We start from the raw sequence: 22,404 nt of genomic DNA, 5'->3' as shown, positions 1-22,404 counted from the left end.
GAGCGGACATCACCGACGTCCAAAGTGCTGACGCTGCCGACGTCCATCAAGCGGACGGTGCCGACGTCCAACGTGGGACAATGACGACGTTCAACAAGCAAACGTCAAAAGTGCAGAATGCGCCGTCTTACGTCCAACGAGCGGATGGTGACGATGTCAAAAGAGTGGACGACGCCGACGTCCAAAGTTTGGCGACGTCCAACGAGCGGACGTCACCAACGTCCAAGACGTCAAAAGAGCAGATGACGCCGACGTCCATCGAGAGGACGGTGCCGACATCTCACGTGGAACAGTGACGACGTTCAACAAGCAAACGTCAAAAGTGCAGAATGCGCCGTCCAACGAGCGGACGTCACCGACGTCCAAAGTGCTGACGCTGCCGACGTCCATCGAGCGGACGGTGCCGACGTCCAACGTGGGACAATGACGACGTTCAACAAGCAAACGTCAAAAGTGCAGAATGCGCCGTCTTACGTCCAACGAGCGGATGGTGACGATGTCAAAAGAGTGGACGACGCCGACGTCCAAAGTTTGGCGACGTCCAACGAGCGGACGTCACCGACGTCCTAATTGCTGTCGCTGCCGACGTCCAAAGTGCTGACGCTGCCGACATCCAACATAAAGACGGCGCCGACTTCCAACGAGCGGACGGCGCCGACGTCCAATGAGCGGACGGTGATGACGTCCAACTAGCAAACGTCGCCGACGTCCAACATGCGGATGACGCCGACGTCCAGTCGACGAAGTCCAACGTGCGGATGACGCCGACGTCCCATAAATTCCCATTGAAAATGAATGGGAAAAATTTTGGACGTCCATGGACGTCAATGGTATCAACTTACATAGGCGTCAATGGAATCCAAGTACATTGGCATCAATAAAATGAAAAAACATAATTAAATGCCATTAGAAATGAATGGGAAATTTGGACGTCCATGGACGTCAATGGTATCAACTTAAATAAGCGTCAATGGATACCAAGTACATTGGCATCAATAGAATGAACAAACATGAAGAAATGCCATTGGAAATGAATGGGAAGTTTGGACGTCCGTGGACGTCAATGGCATCACCCTCCATAAGAGGCAATGCAATCGGGGACATTTGGGGGACACGTCCTATTGATATCTAGTCATTTTCTGTTGATTTGGGGAAAAAAAAAAAATTCCCATTGAAAATGAATGGGAAAAATTTTGGACGTCCATGGACGTCAATGGTATCAACTTACATAAGCGTCAATGGAATCCAAATACATTGGCATCAATAGAATGAACAAACATAAAGAAACGCCATTGGAAATTAATGGGAAGTTTGGACGTCCGTGGACGTCAATGGCATCACCCTCCATAAGCAGCAATGCAATCGGGGACATTTGGGGGACACGTCCTATTGATATCTAGTCATTTTCTGTTGATTTGGGGAAAAAAAAAATTTCCCATTGAAAATGAATGGGAAAAATTTTGGACGTCCATGGACGTCAATGGCAGCACCCTTCATAAGCGTCAATGGAGTTGGGGACGTTTGGGGTATACGTCCTATTGATATCTGGTCATTTTCTGTTGATTTGGAGAAATTTAGTTTTTTCCCCATTGAAAATGAATGGGAAAAATTTTGGACGTCCATGGAAGTCAATGGCGGCACCCTTCATAAGCGTCAATGGAATTGGGGAAGTTTGGGGGACACGTCCTATTGATATCTGGTCATTTTCTGTTGATTTGGGGAAATTTAGTTTTTTCCCCATTGAAAATGAATGGGAAAAATTTTGGACGTCCATGGCCGTCAATGGCATCGACATCCATATAGTCAATTGAATCCAAGTACATTGGCATCAGTAGATTCGACATGCATGGCCGTCAATGGCATCAATGCAATGTAAATTCCATTGGAAATCCCATTGGAAGTGAATGGGACTTTTCCCATTCGAAATGAATGGGATAGTTTTTGGCAAATTTCCGAGGAAGCGTAATTTTTTTCCAAATTCTGTATACAACTTTTATGCCCCTCACCGTCCCGGAATTTTTGATGCCCAAATTGTGTGATTTGGTCAAAAATTGTAGGACTAGATACATTTTGAAACATTTTTTTTTTTCCGGAAAATTGCCGTTTACGGGCGAAGGGAAAATTTTTCGGGTCCGTTTGAAAAATTCCCATCGTTGCGCGAAAATTCCGGTCGTGCCGATATTTGAACGGTGCCGATCGGTCAAACGGTTCGGGCTGTGCAGCGTGCGTTTTTTTTTCATTCAAAATGAATAGGAAAGTTTTTGGCAAATTTCCGGGGAACCGTAAATTTTTGCCAAATTCTGTATACAACTTTTATGCCCCTCATCGTCCCGGAATTTTTGATACCCAAATTATGTGATTTGGTCAAAAATTGTAGGACTAGATACATTTTTTAACTTTTTTTTTTTTTCGGAAAATTGCCGTTTACGGGCGAACGGAAAATTTTTCGGGGGATTTTGAAAAAGTCCCTGCGTCGCGCGAAAAATCCGGTCGTGCCGATACTTCAACGGTGCCGATCGGTGGTACGGTTCGGGCTGCGCGGCGCGCCGAAAAAACGCGGAGAATAAGATGAAGATATAATAAATAATAATAATAAGGCGAATAAAGTTGCAGAATAACAATACCTTGTTCTTTCCATAGGAAAGACCAAGGTAATAATAAAAAGTACAATAAAGTTGTACAACAACATAACCTTGTTCTTTCCCTTGGAAAGACCAAGGTAATAAGACGAATAAAGTTGCAGAACAGCACTACCTGGACTTTCCATAGGAAAGACCCAGGTAACTAGAAACTGCAATTTCGGGAGAAATTACACAACTTGGTCTTTCCTCTGTGGAGATACAGATCTTAGCCCCACTCAGGTCTATCAATAGAATGGACCATAATGCCAGTCAATGGCACTAAACAAAGTAAAAGCCATTAGAAAAGATTGGGAGAATTGGACGTCCATGGCCGTCAATGGCATCACCCTCCATAAGCGGCAATCCAATCAGGGACATTTGGGGGACACGTCCTAATGATATCTAGTCATTTTCTGTTGATTTGGGGAAAAAAAAAAAATTCCCATTGAAAATGAATGGGAAAAATTTTGGACGTCCATGGACGTCAATGGTATCAATTTACATAAGCGTCAATGGAATCCAAGTACATTGGCATCAATAGAATGAACAAACATGAAGAAATGCCATTGGAAAATGAATGGGAAGTTTGGACGTCCGTGGCCGTCAATGGCATCACCCTCCATAAGAGGCAATGCAATCGGGGACATTTGGGGGACACGTCCTATTGATATCTAGTCATTTTCTGTTGATTTGGGAAAAAAAAAAAATCCCATAGAAAATGAATGGGAAAATTTTTGGACGTCCATGGACGTCAATGGTATCAACTTACATAAGCGTCAATGGAATCCAAGTACATTGGCATCAATAGAATGAACAAACATGAAGAAATGCCATTGGGATTTAATGGGAAGTTTGGACGTCCATGAACGTCAATGGCATCACCCTCCATAAGCGGCAATGCAATCAGGGACATTTGGGGGAAACGTCCTAATGATATCTAGTCATTTTCTGTTGATTTGGGGAAAAAAAAAATTTCCCATTGAAAATGAATGGGAAAAATTTTGGACGTCCATGGACGTCAATGGTATCAACTTACATAAGCGTCAATGGAATCCAAGTACATTGGCATCAATAGAATGAACAAACATGAAGAAATGCCATTGGAAATTAATGGGAAGTTTGGACGTCCGTGGACGTCAATGGCATCACCCTCCATAAGCAGCAATGCAATCGGGCACATTTGGGGGAAACGTCCTATTGATATCTAGTCATTTTCTGTTGATTTGGGGAAAAAAAAAAAATTCTCATTGAAAATGAATGGGAAAAATTTTGGACGTCCATGGACGTCAATGGTATCAACTTACATAAGCGTCAATGGAATCCAAGTACATTGGCATCAATAGAATGAACAAACATGAAGAAATGCCATTGGAAATGAATGGGAAGTTTGGACGTCCCTGGACGTCAATGGCATCACCCTCCATAAGCAGCAATGCAATTGGGGACATTTGGGGGACACGTCCTATTGATATCTAGTCATTTTCTGTTGATTTGGGGAAAAAAAAAAATTTCCCATTGAAAATGAATGGGTAAAATTTTGCACGTCCATGGACGTCAATGGCAGCACCCCCCATAAGCGTCAATGGAGTTGGGGACGTTTGGGGTATACGTCCTATTGATATCTGGTCATTTTCTGTTGATTTGGAGAAATGTAGTTTTTTCCCCATTGAAAATGAATGGGAAAAATTTTGGACGTCCATGTAAGTCAATGGCGGCACCCATCATAAGCGTCAATGGAATTGGGGAAGTTTGGGGGACACGTCCTATTGATATCTGGTCATTTTCTGTTGATTTGGGGTAATTTTGTTTTTTCCCCATTGAAAATGAATGGGAAAAATTTTGGACGTCCATGGCAGACAATGGCATCGACATCCATATAGTTAATTGAATCCAAGTACATTGGCATCAGTAGATTCGACATGAACTGCCGTCAATGGCATCAATGCAATGTAAATTCCATTGGAAATCCCATTGGAAGTGAATGGGACTTTTCCCATTCGAAATGAATGGGATAGTTTTTGGCAAATTTCCGAGGAAGCGTAATTTTTTTCCAAATTCTGTATACAACTTTTATGCCCCTCACCGTCCCGGAATTTTTGATGCCCAAATTATGTGATTTGGTCAAAAATTGTAGGACTAGATACATTTTGAAACTTTTTTTTTTTTCACGGAAAATTGCCGTTTACGGACGAACGGAAAAATTTTCGGGGCCATTTGTAAAGTTTCCTGTGTCACGCGAAAATTCCGGTCGTGCCGATACTTGAACGGTGCCGATCGGTCTAACGGTTCGGGCTGTGAAGCGCGCGTTTTTTTTCCATTCAAAATGAATAGGAAAGTTTTTGGCAAATTTTCGGGGAACCGTAAATTTTTGCCAAATTCTGTATACAACTTTTATGCCCCTCACCGTCCCGGAATTTTTGATGCCCAAATTATGTGATTTGGTAAAAATTGTAGGACTAGATACATTTTTAAACTTTTTTTATTTTTCGGAAAATTGCCGTTTACGGGCGAACGGAAAATTTTTCGTGGCGGTTTGAAAAATTCCCATCGTCACGCGAAAAATCCGGTCGTGCCGATACTTCAACGGTGCCGATCGGTGCTACGGTTTGGGCTGTGCGTTGGCTCAAAAAAACGCGGAGAATTATTGAATAATAATAATAACTAGAAACTGCAATTTCGGGAGAAATTACACCTTGGTCTTTCCTCTGTGGAGATACAAATCTTAGCCCCACTCAGGTCTATCAATAGAATGGACCATAATGCCAGTCAATGGCACTAAACAAAGTAAAAGCCATTAGAAAAGATTGGGAGAATTGGACGTCCATGGCCGTCAATGGCATCACCCTCCATAAGCGGCAATCCAATCAGGGACATTTGGGGGACACGTCCTAATGATATCTAGTCATTTTCTGTTGATTTGGGGAAAAAAAAAAATTCCCATTGAAAATGAATGGGAAAAATTTTGGACGTCCATGGACGTCAATGGTATCAATTTACATAAGCGTCAATGGAATCCAAGTACATTGGCATCAATAGAATGAACAAACATGAAGAAATGCCATTGGAAATGAATGGGAAGTTTGGACGTCCGTGGACGTCAATGGCATCACCCTCCATAAGAGGCAATGCAATCGGGGACATTTGGGGGACACGTCCTATTGATATCTAGTCATTTTCTGTTGATTTGGGGGAAAAAAAAAAATTCCCATTGAAAATGAATGGGAAAATTTTTGGACGTCCATGGACGTCAATGGTATCAACTTACATAGGCGTCAATGGAATCCAAGTACATTGGCATCAATAGAATGAACAAACATGAAGAAATGCCATTGGGATTTAATGGGAAGTTTGGACGTCCATGAACGTCAATGGCATCACCCTCCATAAGCGGCAATGCAATCGGGGACATTTGGGGGACACGTCATAATGATATCTAGTCATTTTCTGTTGATTTGGGGAAAAAAAAAAATTCCCATTGAAAATGAATGGGAAAAATTTTGGACGTCCATGGACGTCAATGGTATCATCTTACATAAGCGTCAATGGAATCCAAGTACATTGGCATCAATAGAATGAACAAACATGAAGAAATGCCATTGGAAATAAATGGGAAGTTTGGACGTCCATGGACGTCAATGGCATCACCCTCCATAAGCGGCAATCCAATCGGGGACATTTGGGGGACACGTCCTAATGATATCTAGTCATTTTCTGTTGATTTGGGGAAAAAAAAAAATTCCCATTGAAAATGAATGGGAAAAATTTTGGACGTCCATGGACGTCAATGGTATCAACTTACATAGGCGTCAATGGAATCCAAGTACATTGGCATCAATAGAATGAACAAACATGAAGAAATGCCATTGGGATTTAATGGGAAGTTTGGACGTCCATGGACGCCAATGGCATCACCCTCCATAAGTGTAAATGGAATTGGGGAAGTTTGGGGGACACGTCCTATTGATATCTAGTCATTTTCTTTTGATTTTTGGAAAAAAAAAAATTCCAATTGAAAATGACTTTGATGCGGGAGGTCGTAGGATCGAACCTCTGTCAATACCAAGTTAGCTTTTGTCAATGCCTGTATCACATACATGATAACTTTATATACATATCACACAACACTGCATTTAGCAGATGGATAGCTCAGTGTTAATATCGCTGACCTTGGTACGAGAGGATGGTGGTTCGATCCCCGGTCAGTTACCTACTTTATGCGTATACCTCAGAGTGGATTGGACGTCGCCGACGTCAAAAGAGCGGACGACGCCGACGATCAACGAACGGATGGTGACGACGTCCAACGAGCAAACGGCGCCGACGTCAAAAGTTAGCGCGAGAGGCTGATGTCACCGACGTCAAAAGAGCAGATGATGCCGACATCCCACGTGGGACAGTGACAAAGTTCAACAAGCAAACGTCAAAAGTGCAGAATGCGATGTCCAAGACGTCAAAAGAGCAGATGACGCCGACGTCCCCGACGATCAACCAACGGATGGTGACGACGTCCATCGAGCGCACGGTGCCGACATCTCACGTGGAACAGTGACGACGTTCAACAAGCAAACGTCAAAAGTGCAGAATGCGCCGTCTAACGAGTGGACGTCACCGACGTCCAAAGTGCAGAATGCGCCGTCCAACGAGCGGACATCACCGACTTCCAAACTGCTGACGGCGCTGACGTCCACCGAGCGGACGTCACCGACGTCCAAAGTGCTGACGCTGCCGACGTCCAACGTGGGACAATGACGACGTTCAACAAGCAAACGTCAAAAGTGCAGAATGCGCCGTCTTACGTCCAACGAGCGGATGGTGACGATGTCAAAAGAGTGGACGTCACCAACGTCCAAGACGTCAAAAGAGCAGATGGCGCCGACGTCCATCGAGAGGACGGTGCCGCCATCTCACGTGGAACAGTGACGACGTTCAACAAGCAAACGTCAAAAGTGCAGAATGCGCCGTCCAACGAGCGGACATCACCGACTTCCAAACTGCTGACGGCGCTGACGTCCACCGAGCAGACGTCACCGACGTCCAAAGTGCTGACGCTGCCGACGTCCAACGTGGGACAATGACGACGTTCAACAAGCAAACGTCAAAAGTGCAGAATGCGCCGTCTTACGTCCAACGAGCGGATGGTGACGATGTCAAAAGAGTGGACGTCACCAACGTCCAAGACGTCAAAAGAGCAGATGGCGCCGACGTCCATCGAGAGGACGGTGCCGCCATCTCACGTGGAACAGTGACGACGTTCAACAAGCAAACGTCAAAAGTGCAGAATGCGCCGTCCAACGAGCGGACGTCACCGACGTCCAAAGTGCTGACGCTGCCGACGTCCATCGAGCAGACGGTGCCGACGTCCAACTTGGGACAATGACGACGTTCAACAAGCAAATGTCAAAAGTGCAGAATGCGCCGTCTTACGTCCAACGAGCGGATGGTGACGATGTCAAAAGAGTGGACGACGCCGACGTCCAAAGTTTGGCGACGTCCAACGAGCGGACGTCACCGACGTCCTAATTGCTGTCGCTGCCGACGTCCAAAGTGCTGACGCTGCCGACATCCAACATAAAGACGGCGCCGACTTCCAACGAGCGGACGGCGCCGACGTCCAATGAGCGGACGGTGATGACGTCCAACTAGCAAACGTCGCCGACGTCCAACATGCGGATGACGCCGACGTCCAGTCGACGAAGTCCAACGTGCGGATGACGCCGACGTCCCATAAATTCCCATTGAAAATGAATGGGAAAAATTTTGGACGTCAATGGACGTCAATGGTATCAACTTACATAGGCGTCAATGGAATCCAAGTACATTGGCATCAATAAAATGAAAAAACATAACTAAATGCCATTAGAAATGAATGGGAAATTTGGACGTCCATGGACGTCAATGGTATCAACTTAAATAAGCGTCAATGGATACCAAGTACATTGGCATCAATAGAATGAACAAACATGAAGAAATGCCATTGGAAATGAATGGGAAGTTTGGACGTCCGTGGACGTCAATGGCATCACCCTCCATAAGAGGCAATGCAATCGGGGACATTTGGGGGACACGTCCTATTGATATCTAGTCATTTTCTGTTGATTTGGGGAAAAAAAAAAAATTCCCATTGAAAATGAATGGGAAAAATTTTGGACGTCCATGGACGTCAATGGTATCAACTTACATAAGCGTCAATGGAATCCAAATACATTGGCATCAATAGAATGAACAAACATGAAGAAACGCCATTGGAAATTAATGGGAAGTTTGGACGTCCGTGGACGTCAATGGCATCACCCTCCATAAGCAGCAATGCAATCGGGGACATTTGGGGGACACGTCCTATTGATATCTAGTCATTTTCTGTTGATTTGGGGAAAAAAAAAATTTCCCATTGAAAATGAATGGGAAAATTTTTGGACGTCCATGGACGTCAATGGCAGCACCCTTCATAAGCGTCAATGGAGTTGGGGACGTTTGGGGTATACGTCCTATTGATATCTGGTCATTTTCTGTTGATTTGGAGAAATTTAGTTTTTTCCCCATTGAAAATGAATGGGAAAAATTTGGGACGTCCATGGAAGTCAATGGCGGCACCCTTCATAAGCGTCAATGGAATTGGGGAAGTTTGGGGGACACGTCCTATTGATATCTGGTCATTTTCTGTTGATTTGGGGAAATGTAGTTTTTTCCCCATTGAAAATGAATGGGAAAAATTTTGGACGTCCATGGCCGTCAATGGCATCGACATCCATATAGTCAATTGAATCCAAGTACATTGGCATCAGTAGATTCGACATGCATGGCCGTCAATGGCATCAATGCAATGTAAATTCCATTGGAAATCCCATTGGAAGTGAATGGGAACTTTTCCCATTCGAAATGAATGGGATAGTTTTTGGCAAATTTCCGAGGAAGCGTAATTTTTTTCCAAATTCTGTATACAACTTTTATGCCCCTCACCGTCCCGGAATTTTTGATGCCCAAATTATGTGATTTGGTCAAAAATTGTAGGACTAGATACATTTTGAAACTTTTTTTTTTTTCACGGAAAATTGCCGTTTACGGACGAACGGAAAAATTTTCCGGGCCATTTGTAAAGTTTCCTGTGTCACGCGAAAATTCCGGTCGTGCCGATACTTGAACGGTGCCGATCGGTCTAACGGTTCGGGCTGTGAAGCGCGTGTTTTTTTTCCATTCAAAATGAATAGGAAAGTTTTTGGCAAATTTCCAGGGAACCGTAAATTTTTGCCAAATTCTGTATACAACTTTTATGCCCCTCAATGTCCCGGAATTTTTGATACCCAAATTATGTGATTTGGTCAAAAATTGTAGGACTAGATACATTTTGAAACTTTTTTTTTTTTCCGGAAAATTGCCGTTTACGGGCGAACGGAAAATTTTTCAAGGCCGTTTGAAAAATTCCCATCGTCGCGCGAAAATTCAGGTCGTGCCGATACTTGAACGGTACCGATGGGAGGTACGGTTCGGGCTGTGCGGCGCGCCGAAAAAAACGTCAACAATTATTGAATAATAATAACTAGAAACTGCAATTTCGGGAGAAATTACACCTTGGTCTTTCCTCTGTGGAGATACAAATCTTAGCCCCACTCAGGTCTATCAATAGAATGGACCATAATGCCAGTCATTGGCACTAAACAAAGTTAAAGCCATTAGAAAAGATTGGGAGAATTGGACGTCCATGTCCGTCAATGGCAGCACCCTCCATAATTGTTAATGGAATCGGGGAAGTTTGGGTGACACGTCCTATTGATATCTAGTCATTTTCTGTTGATTTGGGAAAAAAAAAAAAATTCCCATTGAAAATGAATGGGAAAAATTTTGGACGTCCATGGACGTCAATGGTATCAACTTACATAAGCGTCAATGGAATCCAAGTACATTGGCATCAATAAAATGAACAAACATGAAGAAATGCCATTGGAAATGAATGGGAAGTTTGGACGTCCATGAACGTCAATGGCATCACCCTCCATAAGCGGCAATGCAATCGGGGACATTTGGGGGACACGTCCTAATGATATCTAGTCATTTTCTGTTGAATTGGGGAAAAAAAAAAAATTCCCATTGAAAATGAATGGGAAAAATTTTGGACGTCCATGGACGTCAATGGTATCAACTTACATAAGCGTCAATGGAATCCAAGTACATTGGCATCAATAGAATGAACAAACATGAAGAAATGCCTTTGGAAATGAATGGGAAGTTTGGACGTCCATGGACGTCAATGGCATCACCCCCCATAAGCGGCAATACACTCGGGGACATTTGGGGGACACGTCCTAATGATATCTAGTCATTTTCTGTTGATTTGGGGAAAAAAAAAAAATTCCCATTGAAAATGAATGGGAAAAATTTTGGACGTCCATGGACGTCAATGGTATCAACTTACATAAGCGTCAATGGAATCCAAGTACATTGGCATCAATAGAATGAACAAACATGAAGAAATGCCATTGGAAATTAATGGGAAGTTTGGACGTCCGTGGACGTCAATGGCATCACCCTCCATAAGCAGCAATGCAATCGGGCACATTTGGGGGACACGTCCTAATGATATCTAGTCATTTTCTGTTGAATTGGGGAAAAAAAAAAATTCCCATTGAAAATGAATGGGAAAAATTTTGGACGTCCATGGACGTCAATGGTATCAACTTACATAAGCGTCAATGGAATCCAAGTACATTGGCATCAATAGAATGAACAAACATGAAGAAATTCCTTTGGAAATGAATGGGAAGTTTGGACGTCCATGAACGTCAATGGCATCACCCTCCGTAAGCGGCAATGCAATCGGGGACATTTGGGGGACACGTCCTAATGATATCCAGTCATTTTCTGTTGATTTGGGGAAAAAAAAAAAAATCCCATTGAAAATGAATGGGAAAAATTTTGGACGTCCATGGACGTCAATGGTATCAACTTACATAAGCGTCAATGGAATCCAAGTACATTGGCATCAATAGAATGAACAAACATGAAGAAATGCCATTGGAATGAATGGAAATTTTGGACGTCCATGGACGTCAATGGCATCACCCTCCATAAGCGGCAATGCAATCGGGGACATTTGGGGGACACGTCCTATTGATATCTGGTCATTTTTTGTTGATTTGGGGAAAAAAAAAAATTCCCATTGAAAATGAATGGGAAAAATTTTTGACGTCCATGGACGTCAATGGTATCAACTTACATGACATTGGCATCAAAAGAATGAACAAACATGAAGAAATGCCATTGGAAATGAATGGGAAGTTTGGACGTCCGTGGACGTCAATGGCATCACCCTCCATAAGCGGCAATGCAATCGGGGACATTTGGGGGACACGTCCTATTGATATCTAGTCATTTTCTGTTGATTTGGGGAAAAAAAAAAAATTCCCATTGAAAATGAATGGGAAAATTTTTGGACGTCCATGGACGTCAATGGTATCAACTTACATGACATTGGCATCAATAGAATGAACAAACATGAAGAAATGCCATTGGGATTTAATGGGAAGTTTGGACGTCCATGAACGTCAATGGCATCACCCTCCATAAGAGGCAATGCAATCGGGGACATTTGGGCGACACGTCCTATTGATATCTAGTCATTTTCTGTTATTTGGGGGAAAAAAAAAAAATTCCCATTGAAAATGAATGGGAAAAATTTTGGACGTCCATGGACGTCAATGGTATCAACTTACATAAGCGTCAATGGAATCCAAGTACATTGGCATCAATAGAATGAACAAACATGAAGAAATGCCATTGGGATTTAATGGGAAGTTTGGACGTCCCTGGACGTCAATGGCATCACCCTCCATAAGCGGCAATGCAATCGGGGACATTTGGGGGACACGTCCTAATGATATCTAGTCATTTTCTGTTGATTTGGGGGGAAAAAAAAAATTCCCATTGAAAATGAATGGGTAAAATTTTGGACGTCCATGGACGTCAATGGTATCAACTTACATAAGCGTCAATGGAATCCAAGTACATTGGCATCAAAAGAATGAACAAACATGGAGAAATGCCATTGGAAATGAATGGGAAGTTTGGACGTCCCTGGACGTCAATGGAATCACCCTCCATAAGCAGCAATGCAATCGGGGACATTTGGGGGACAGGTCCTATTGATATCTAGTCATTTTCTGTTGATTTGGGGGAAAAAAAAAATTCCCATTGAAAATGAATGGGTAAAATTTTGGACGTCCATGGACGTCAATGGCAGCACCCCCCATAAGCGTCAATGGAGTTGGGGACGTTTGAGGTATACGTCCTATTGATATCTGGTCATTTTCTGTTGATTTGGAGAAATTTAGTTTTTTCCCCATTGAAAATGAATGGGAAAAATTTTGGACGTCCATGGAAGTCAATGGCAGCACCCCCCATAAGCGTCAATGGAGTTGGGGACGTTTGGGGTATACGTCCTATTGATATCTGGTCATTTTCTGTTGATTTGGAGAAATTTAGTTTTTTCCCCATTGAAAATGAATGGGAAAAATTTTGGACGTCCATGTAAGTCAATGGCGGCGCCCTTCATAATCGTCAATGGAATTGGGGAAGTTTGGGGGACAGGTCCTATTGATATCTGGTCATTTTCTGTTGATTTGGGGAAATGTAGTTTTTTCCCCATTGAAAATGAATGGGAAAAATTTTGGACAATGGCATCGACATCCATATAGTCAATTGAATCCAAGTACATTGGCATCAATAGATTCGACATGCATGGTCGTCAATGGCATCAATGCAATGTAAATTCCATTGGAAATCCCATTGAAATGAATGGGAAATTCTCCCTTTAGAAATGAATGGGACAGTTTTTGGCAAATTTCTGGGGAACCGTAATTTTTTCCCAAATTCTGTATATAACTTTTATGCCCCTCACCGTCCCGGAATTTTTGATACCCAAATTATGTGATTTGGTCAAAAATTGTAGGACTAGATACATTTTGAAACTTTTTTTTTTTTTCCGGAAAATTGCCGTTTACGGGCGAACGGAAAATTTTTCGTGGCGGTTTGAAAAATTCCCATCGTCACGCGAAAAATCCGGTCGTGCCGATACTTGAACGGTGCCGATCGGTGCTACGGTTTGGGCTGTGCGTTGGCTCAAAAAAACGCGGAGAATAAGATGAATAATAACTAGAAACTGCAATTTCGGGAGAAATTACACCTTGGTCTTTCCTCTGTGGAGATACAAATCTTAGCCCCACTCAGGTCTATCAATAGAATGGACCATAATGCCAGTCATTGGCACTAAACAAAGTTAAAGCCATTAGAAAAGATTGGGAGAATTGGACGTCCATGTCCGTCAATGGCAGCACCCTCCATAATTGTTAATGGAATCGGGGAAGTTTGGGGGACACGTCCTATTGATATGTAGTCATTTTCTGTTGATTTGGGAAAAAAAAAAAATTTCCCATTGAAAATGAATGGGAAAAATTTTGGACGTCCATGGACGTCAATGGTATCAACTTACATAAGCGTCAATGGAATCCAAGTACATTGGCATCAATAAAATGAACAAACATGAAGAAATGCCATTGGAAATGAATGGGAAGTTTGGACGTCCATGAACGTCAATGGCATCACCCTCCATAAGCGGCAATGCAATCGGGGACATTTGGGGGACACGTCCTAATGATATCAAGTCATTTTCTGTTGATTTGGGAAAAAAAAAAAAATCCCATTGAAAATGAATGGGAAAAATTTTGGACGTCCATGGACGTCAATGGTATCAACTTACATAAGCGTCAATGGAATCCAAGTACATTGGCATCAATAGAATGAACAAACATGAAGAAATGCCTTTGGAAATGAATGGGAAGTTTGGACGTCCATGGACGTCAATGGCATCACCCCCCATAAGCGGCAATGCAATCGGGGACATTTGGGGGACACGTCCTAATGATATCTAGTCATTTTCTGTTGATTTGAGGAAAAAAAAAATTTCCCATTGAAAATGAATGGGAAAAATTTTGGACGTCCATGGACGTCAATGGTATCAACTTACATAAGCGTCAATGGAATCCAAGTACATTGGCATCAATAGAATGAACAAACATGAAGAAATGCCATTGGAAATTAATGGGAAGTTTGGACGTCCGTGGACGTCAATGGCATCACCCTCCATAAGCAGCAATGCAATCGGGCACATTTGGGGGAAACGTCCTATTGATATCTAGTCATTTTCTGTTGATTTGGGGAAAAAAAAAAAAATTCCCATTGAAAATGAATGGGAAAAATTTTGGACGTCCATGGACGTCAATGGTATCAACTTACATAAGCGTCAATGGAATCCAAGTACATTGGCATCAATAGAATGAACAAACATGAAGAAATGCCATTGGAAATAAATGGGAAGTTTGGACGTCCATGTCCGTCAATGGCATCACCCTCCGTAAGCGGCAATGCAATCGGGGACATTTGGGGGACACGTCCTAATGATATCTAGTCATTTTTTGTTGATTTTGGGGAAAAAAAAAAAATTCCCATTGAAAATGAATGGGAAAAATTTTGGACGTCCATGGACGTCAATGGTATCAACTTACATAGGCGTCAATGGAATCCAAGTACATTGGCATCAATAGAATGAACAAACATGAAGAAATGCCATTGGAAATGAATGGGAAGTTTGGACGTCCATGAACGTCAATGGCATCACCCTCCATAAGCGTAAATGGAATTGGGGACGTTTGGGGTATACGTCCTATTAATATCTGGTCATTTTCTGTTGATTTGGGGAAATTTAGTTTTTTCCCCATTGAAAATGAATGGGAAAATTTTTGGACGTCCATGGACGTCAATGGCAGCACCCCCTATAAGCGTCAATGGAGTTCGGAACGTTTGGGGGAGACGTACTATTGATAACTGGTCATTTTCAGATGATTTGGGGAAATTTAGTTTTTTCCCCATTGAAAATGAATGGGAAAAATTTTGGACGTCCATGGACGTCAATGGCAGCACCCCCCATAAGCGTCAATGGAGTTGGGGACGTTTGGGGTATACGTCCTATTAATATCTGGTCATTTTCTGTTGATTTGGGGAAATTTAGTTTTTTCCCCATTGAAAATGAATGGGAAAAATTTTGGACGTCCATGGCCGTCAATGGCATCGACATCCATATAGTCAAATGAATCCAAGTACATTGGCATCAATAGATTCGACATGCATGGCCGTCAATGGCATCAATGCAATGTAAAGTCCATTGGAAATACTATTGAAAGTGAATGGGAACTTTTCCCATTGGAAATGAATGGGATAGTTTTTGGCAAATATCCGGAGAACCGTAAATTTTTTCCAAATTCTGTATACAATCTTTATGCCCCCCACCGTCCCGGAATTTTTGATGTCCAAATTATGTGATTTGGTCAAAAATTGTAGGACAAGTAGCGTTTTGAAAAAGTTGTAAAAAATCGGAAAATTGCCGTTTACGGGCGAACGAAAAAATTTTCGGGGTCGTTTGAAAAATTCCCATCGTCGCGCGAAAATTCCGGTCGTGTCGATACTTGAACGGTGCCGATCGGTGGTACGGTTCGGGCTGCGCGGCGCGCCGAAAAAACGCGGAGAAACCATTGCATAATAATAATAATAATAATAATAAAGTTGTAGAATAACATAACCTTGTTCTTTCCTTCAGAAAGACCAAGGTAATAATAAGAACAACTAGAAACTGCAATTTCGGGAGAAATTACACACCTTGGTCTTTCCTCTGTGGAGATACAAATCTTAGCCCCACTCAGGTCTATCAATAGAATGGACCATAATGCCAGTCATTAGCACTAAACAAAGTTAAAGGCATTAGAAAAGATTGGGAGAATTGGACGTCCATGTCCGTCAATGGCAGCACCCTCCATAATTGTTAATGGAATCGGGGAAGTTTGGGGGACACGTCCTATTGATATCTAGTCATTTTCTGTTGATTTGGGAAAAAAAAAAAAATTCCCATTGAAAACGAATGGGAAAAATTTTGGACGTCCATGGACGTCAATGGTATCAACTTACATAAGCGTCAATGGAATCCAAGTACATTGGCATCAATAAAATGAACAAACATGAAGAAATGCCATTGGAAATGAATGGGAAGTTTGGACGTCCATGAACGTCAATGGCATCACCCTCCATAAGCGGCAATGCAATCGGGGACATTTGGGGGACACGTCCTAATGATATCTAGTCATTTTCTGTTGATTTGGGAAAAAAAAAAAAAATCCCATTGAAAATGAATGGGAAAAATTTTGGACGTCCATGGACGTCAATGGTATCAACTTACATAAGCGTCAATGGAATCCAAGTACATTGGCATCAATAGAATGAACAAACATGAAGAAATGCCTTTGGAAATGAATGGGAAGTTTGGACGTCCATGGACGTCAATGGCATCACCCCCCATAAGCGGCAATGCAATCGGGGACATTTGGGGGACACGTCCTAATGATATCTAGTCATTTTCTGTTGATTTGGGGAAAAAAAAAAATTTCCCATTGAAAATGAATGGGAAAAATTTTGGACGTCCATGGACGTCAATGGTATCAACTTACATAAGCGTCAATGGAATCCAAGTACATTGGCATCAATAGAATGAACAAACATGAAGAAATGCCATTGGAAATTAATGGGAAGTTTGGACGTCCGTGGACGTCAATGGCATCACCCTCCATAAGCAGCAATGCAATCGGACACATTTGGGGGAAACGTCCTATTGATATCTAGTCATTTTCTGTTGATTTGGGGAAAGAAAAAAAAAATTCCCATTGAAAATGAATGGGAAAAATTTTGGACGTCCATGGACGTCAATGGTATCAACTTACATAAGCGTCAATGGAATCAAAGTACATTGGCATCAAAAGAATGAACAAACATGAAGAAATGCCATTGGAAATGAATGGGAAGTTTGGACGTCCCTGGACGTCAATGGCATCACCCTCCATAAGCAGCAATGCAATTGGGGACATTTGGGGGACAGGTCCTATTGATATCTAGTCATTTTCTGTTGATTTGGGGAAAAAAAAAAAATTCCCATTGAAAATGAATGGGTAAAATTTTGGACGTCCATGGACGTCAATGGCAGCACCCCCCATAAGCGTCAATGGAATTGGGGACGTTTGGGATATACGTCCTATTGATATCTGGTCATTTTCTGTTGATTTGGAGAAATGTAGTTTTTTCCCCATTGAAAATGAATGGGAAAAATTTTGGACGTCCATGTAAGTCAATGGCGGCACCCTTCATAAGCGTCAATGGAAATGGGGAAGTTTGGGGGACACGTACTATTGATATCTGGTCATTTTCTGTTGATTTGGGGTAATTTTGTTTTTTCCCCATTGAAAATGAATGGGAAAAATTTTGGACGTCCATGGCAGTCAATGGCATCGACATCCATATAGTCAATTGAATCCAAGTACATTGGCATCAGTAGATTCGACATGCATGGCCGTCAATGGCATCAATGCAATGTAAATTCCATTGGAAATCCCATTGGAAGTGAATGGGACTTTTCCCATTCGAAATGAATGGGATAGTTTTTGGCAAATTTCCGAGGAAGCGTAATTTTTTTCCAAATTCTGTATACAACTTTTATGCCCCTCACCGTCCTGGAATTATGGATGCCCAAATTGTGTGATTTGGTCAAAAATTGTAGGACTAGATACATTTTGAAACTTTTTTTTTTTTCCGGAAAATTGCCGTTTACGGGCGAAGGGAAAATTTTTCGGGTCCGTTTGAAAAATTACCATCATTGCGCGAAAATTCCGGTCGTGCCGATATTTGAACGGTGCCGATCGGTCAAACGGTTCGGGCTGTGCAGCGTGCGTTTTTTTTTCATTAAAAATGAATAGGAAAGTTTTTGGCAAATTTCCGGGGAACCGTAAATTTTTGCCAAATTCTGTATACAACTTTTATGCCCCTCATCGTCCCGGAATTTTTGATACCCAAATTATGTGATTTGGTCAAAAATTGTAGGACTAGATACATTTTTTAACTTTTTTTTTTTTTCGGAAAATTGCCATTTACGGGCGAACGGAAAATTTTTCGGGGGATTTTGAAAAAGTCCCTGCGTCGCGCGAAAAATCCGGTCGTGTCAATACTTGAATGGTGCCGATCGGTGGTACGGTTCGGGCTGCGCGGCGCGCCGAAAAAACGCGGAGAATAATTTGATGATATAATAATAATAATAATAAGGCGAATAAAGTTGCAGAATAACAATACCTTGTTCTTTCCATAGGAAAGACCAAGGTAATAAAGAAATAAAGAAGTACAATAAAGTTGCACAATAACAATACCTTGTTCTTTCCCTTGGAAAGACCAAGGTAATAAAAAGTACAATAAAGTTGTACAACAACATAACCTTGTTCTTTCCCTTGGAAAGACCAAGGTAATAATAATAATAATAAGGCGAATAAAGTTGCAGAATAACAATACCTTGTTCTTTCCATAGGAAAGACCAAGGTAATAATAAATAAGAACTAGAAACTGCAATTTCGGGAGAAATTACACACCTTGGTCTTTCCTCTGTGGAGATACAAATCTTAGCCCCACTCAGGTCTATCAATAGAATGGACCATAATGCCAGTCATTGGCACTAAACAAAGTTAAAGCCATTAGAAAAGATTGGGAGAATTGGACGTCCATGTCCGTCAATGGCAGCACCCTCCATAATTGTTAATGGAATCGGGGAAGTTTGGGGGACACGTCCTATTGATATCTAGTCATTTTCTGTTGATTTGGGAAAAAAAAAAAAATTCCCATTGAAAATGAATGGGAAAAATTTTGGACGTCCATGGACGTCAATGGTATCAACTTACATAAGCGTCAATGGAATCCAAGTACATTGGCATCAATAGAATGAACAAACATGAAGAAATGCCATTGGAAATTAATGGGAAGTTTGGACGTCCGTGGACGTCAATGGCATCACCCTCCATAAGCAGCAATGCAATCGGGCACATTTGGGGGAAACGTCCTATTGATATCTAGTCATTTTCTGTTGATTTGGGGAAAAAAAAAAAAATTCCCATTGAAAATGAATGGGAAAAATTTTGGACGTCCATGGACGTCAATGGTATCAATTTACATAAGCGTCAATGGAATCCAAGTACATTGGCATCAATAGAATGAACAAACATGAAGAAATGCCATTGGAAATTAATGGGAAGTTTGGACGTCCGTGGACGTCAATGGCATCACCCTCCATAAGCAGCAATGCAATCGGGGACATTTGGGGGACAGGTCCTATTGATATCTAGTCATTTTCTGTTGATTTGAGGAAAAAAAAAAAATTCCCATTGAAAATGAATGGGTAAAATTTTGGACGTCCATGGATGTCAATGGCAGCACCCCCCATAAGCGTCAATGGAATTGGGGACGTTTGGGATATACGTCCTATTGATATCTGGTCATTTTCTGTTGATTTGGAGAAATTTAGTTTTTTCCCCATTGAAAATGAATGGGAAAAATTTTGGACGTCCATGTAAGTCAATGGCGGCACCCTTCATAAGCGTCAATGGAATTGGGGAAGTTTGGGGGACACGTCCTATTGATATCTGGTCATTTTCTGTTGATTTGGGGTAATTTTGTTTTTTCCCCCATTGAAAATGAATGGGAAAAATTTTGGACGTCCATGGCAGTCAATGGCATCGACATCCATATAGTCAATTGAATCCAAGTACATTGGCATCAGTAGATTCGACATGCATGGCCGTCAATGGCATCAATGCAATGTAAATTCCATTGGAAATCCCATAGGAAGTGAATGGGACTTTTCCCATTCGAAATGAATGGGATAGTTTTTGGCAAATTTCCGAGGAAGCGTAATTTTTTTCCAAATTCTGTATACAACTTTTATGCCCCTCACCGTCCCGGAATTTTTGATGCCCAAATTGTGTGATTTGGTCAAAAATTGTAGGACTAGATACATTTTGAAACTTTTTTTTTTTCCCGGAAAATTGCCGTTTACGGGCGAAGGGAAACATTTTCGGGTCCGTTTGAAAAATTCCCATCGTTGCGCGAAAATTCCGGTCGTGCCGATATTTGAACGGTGCCGATCGGTCAAACGGTTCGGGCTGTGCAGCGTGCGTTTTTTTTTCATTCAAAATGAATAGGAAAGTTTTTGGCAAATTTCCGGGGAACCGTAAATTTTTGCCAAATTCTGTATACAACTTTTATGCCCCTCATCGTCCCGGAATTTTTGATACCCAAATTATGTGATTTGGTCAAAAATTGTAGGACTAGATACATTTTTTAACTTTTTATTTTTTTCGGAAAATTGCCATTTACGGGCGAACGGAAAATTTTTCGGGGGATTTTGAAAAAGTCCCTGCGTCGCGCGAAAAATCCGGTCGTGTCAATACTTGAATGGTGCCGATCGGTGGTATGGTTCGGGCTGCGCGGCGCGCCGAAAAAACGCGGAGAATAATTTGATGATATAATAATAATAATAATAAGGCGAATAAAGTTGCAGAATAACAATACCTTGTTCTTTCCATAGGAAAGACCAAGGTAATAACTAGAAACTGCAATTTCGGGAGAAATTACACACCTTGGTCTTTCCTCTGTGGAGACACAGATCTTAGCCCCACTCAGGTCTATCAATAGAATGGATCATAATGCCAGTCATTGGCAAAAAACAAAGTAAAAGCCGTTAGAAATGAATGGGAGAATTGGACGTCCATGGACGTCAATGGCGGCACCTTTCATAATTGTTAATGGAATCGGGGAAGTTTGGGGGACACGTCCTAATGATATCTAGTCATTTTCTGTTGATTTGGGGAAAAAAAAAAAATTCCCATTGAAAATGAATGGGAAAAATTTTGGACGTCCATGGACGTCAATGGTATCAACTTACATAAGCGTCAATGGAATCCAAGTACATTGGCATCAATAAAATGAACAAACATGAAGAAATGCCATTGGAAATGAATGGGAAGTTTAGACGTCCATGAACGTCAATGGCATCACCCTCCATAAGCGGCAATGCAATCGGGGACATTTGGGGGAAACGTCCTAATGATATCTAGTCATTTTCTGTTGATTTGGGAAAAAAAAAAAAAAATCCCATTGAAAATGAATGGGAAAAATTTTGGACGTCCATGGACGTCAATGGTATCAACTTACATAAGCGTCAATGGAATCCAAGTACATTGGCATCAATAAAATGAACAAACATGAAGAAATGGCTTTGGAAATGATTGGGAAGTTTGGACGTCCATGGACGTCAATGGCATCACCCCCCATAAGCGGTAATGCAATCGGGGACATTTGGGGGACACGTCCTAATGATATCTAGTCATTTTCTGTTGATTTGGGGAAAAAAAAAAAAATTCCCATTGAAAATGAATGGGAAAAATTTTGGACGTCCATGGACGTCAATGGTATCAACTTACATAACCGTCAATGGAATCCAAGTACATTGGCATCAAAAGAATGAACAAACATGAAGAAATGCCATTGGAAATGAATGGGAAGTTTGGACGTCCCTGGACGTCAATGGCATCACCCTCCATAAGTAGCAATGCAATCGGGGACATTTGGGGGACAGGTCCTATTGATATCTAGTCATTTTCTGTTGATTTGGGGAAAAAAAAAAATTTCCCATTGAAAATGAATGGGAAAAATTTTGGACGTCCATGGACGTCAATGGTATCAACTTACATAAGCGTCAATGGAATCCAAGTACATTGGCATCAATAAAATGAACAAACATGAAGAAATGCCATTGGAAATGAATGGGAAGTTTAGACGTCCATGAACGTCAATGGCATCACCCTCCATAAGCGGCAATGCAATC

At 41.8% G+C, this 22,404-nt stretch overlaps 1 protein-coding gene across 1 annotated transcript in view; it reads right to left on the bottom strand.

Moving 5' to 3' along the window:
• The window catches only part of LOC130913039 (hexokinase-4-like), a 196,063-nt gene that overhangs the window by 122,809 nt on the left and 50,850 nt on the right, over window positions 1-22,404 (bottom strand). The window lies entirely within an intron of this gene.

This window comes from Corythoichthys intestinalis, chromosome 3, assembly GCF_030265065.1.
Source record: "Corythoichthys intestinalis isolate RoL2023-P3 chromosome 3, ASM3026506v1, whole genome shotgun sequence".
In the NCBI taxonomy this organism is placed as follows: domain Eukaryota; kingdom Metazoa; phylum Chordata; class Actinopteri; order Syngnathiformes; family Syngnathidae; genus Corythoichthys; species Corythoichthys intestinalis.
Note: the sequence above shows the minus strand (reverse complement) of the source record. Positions and strands in the feature narration are given on the sequence as shown.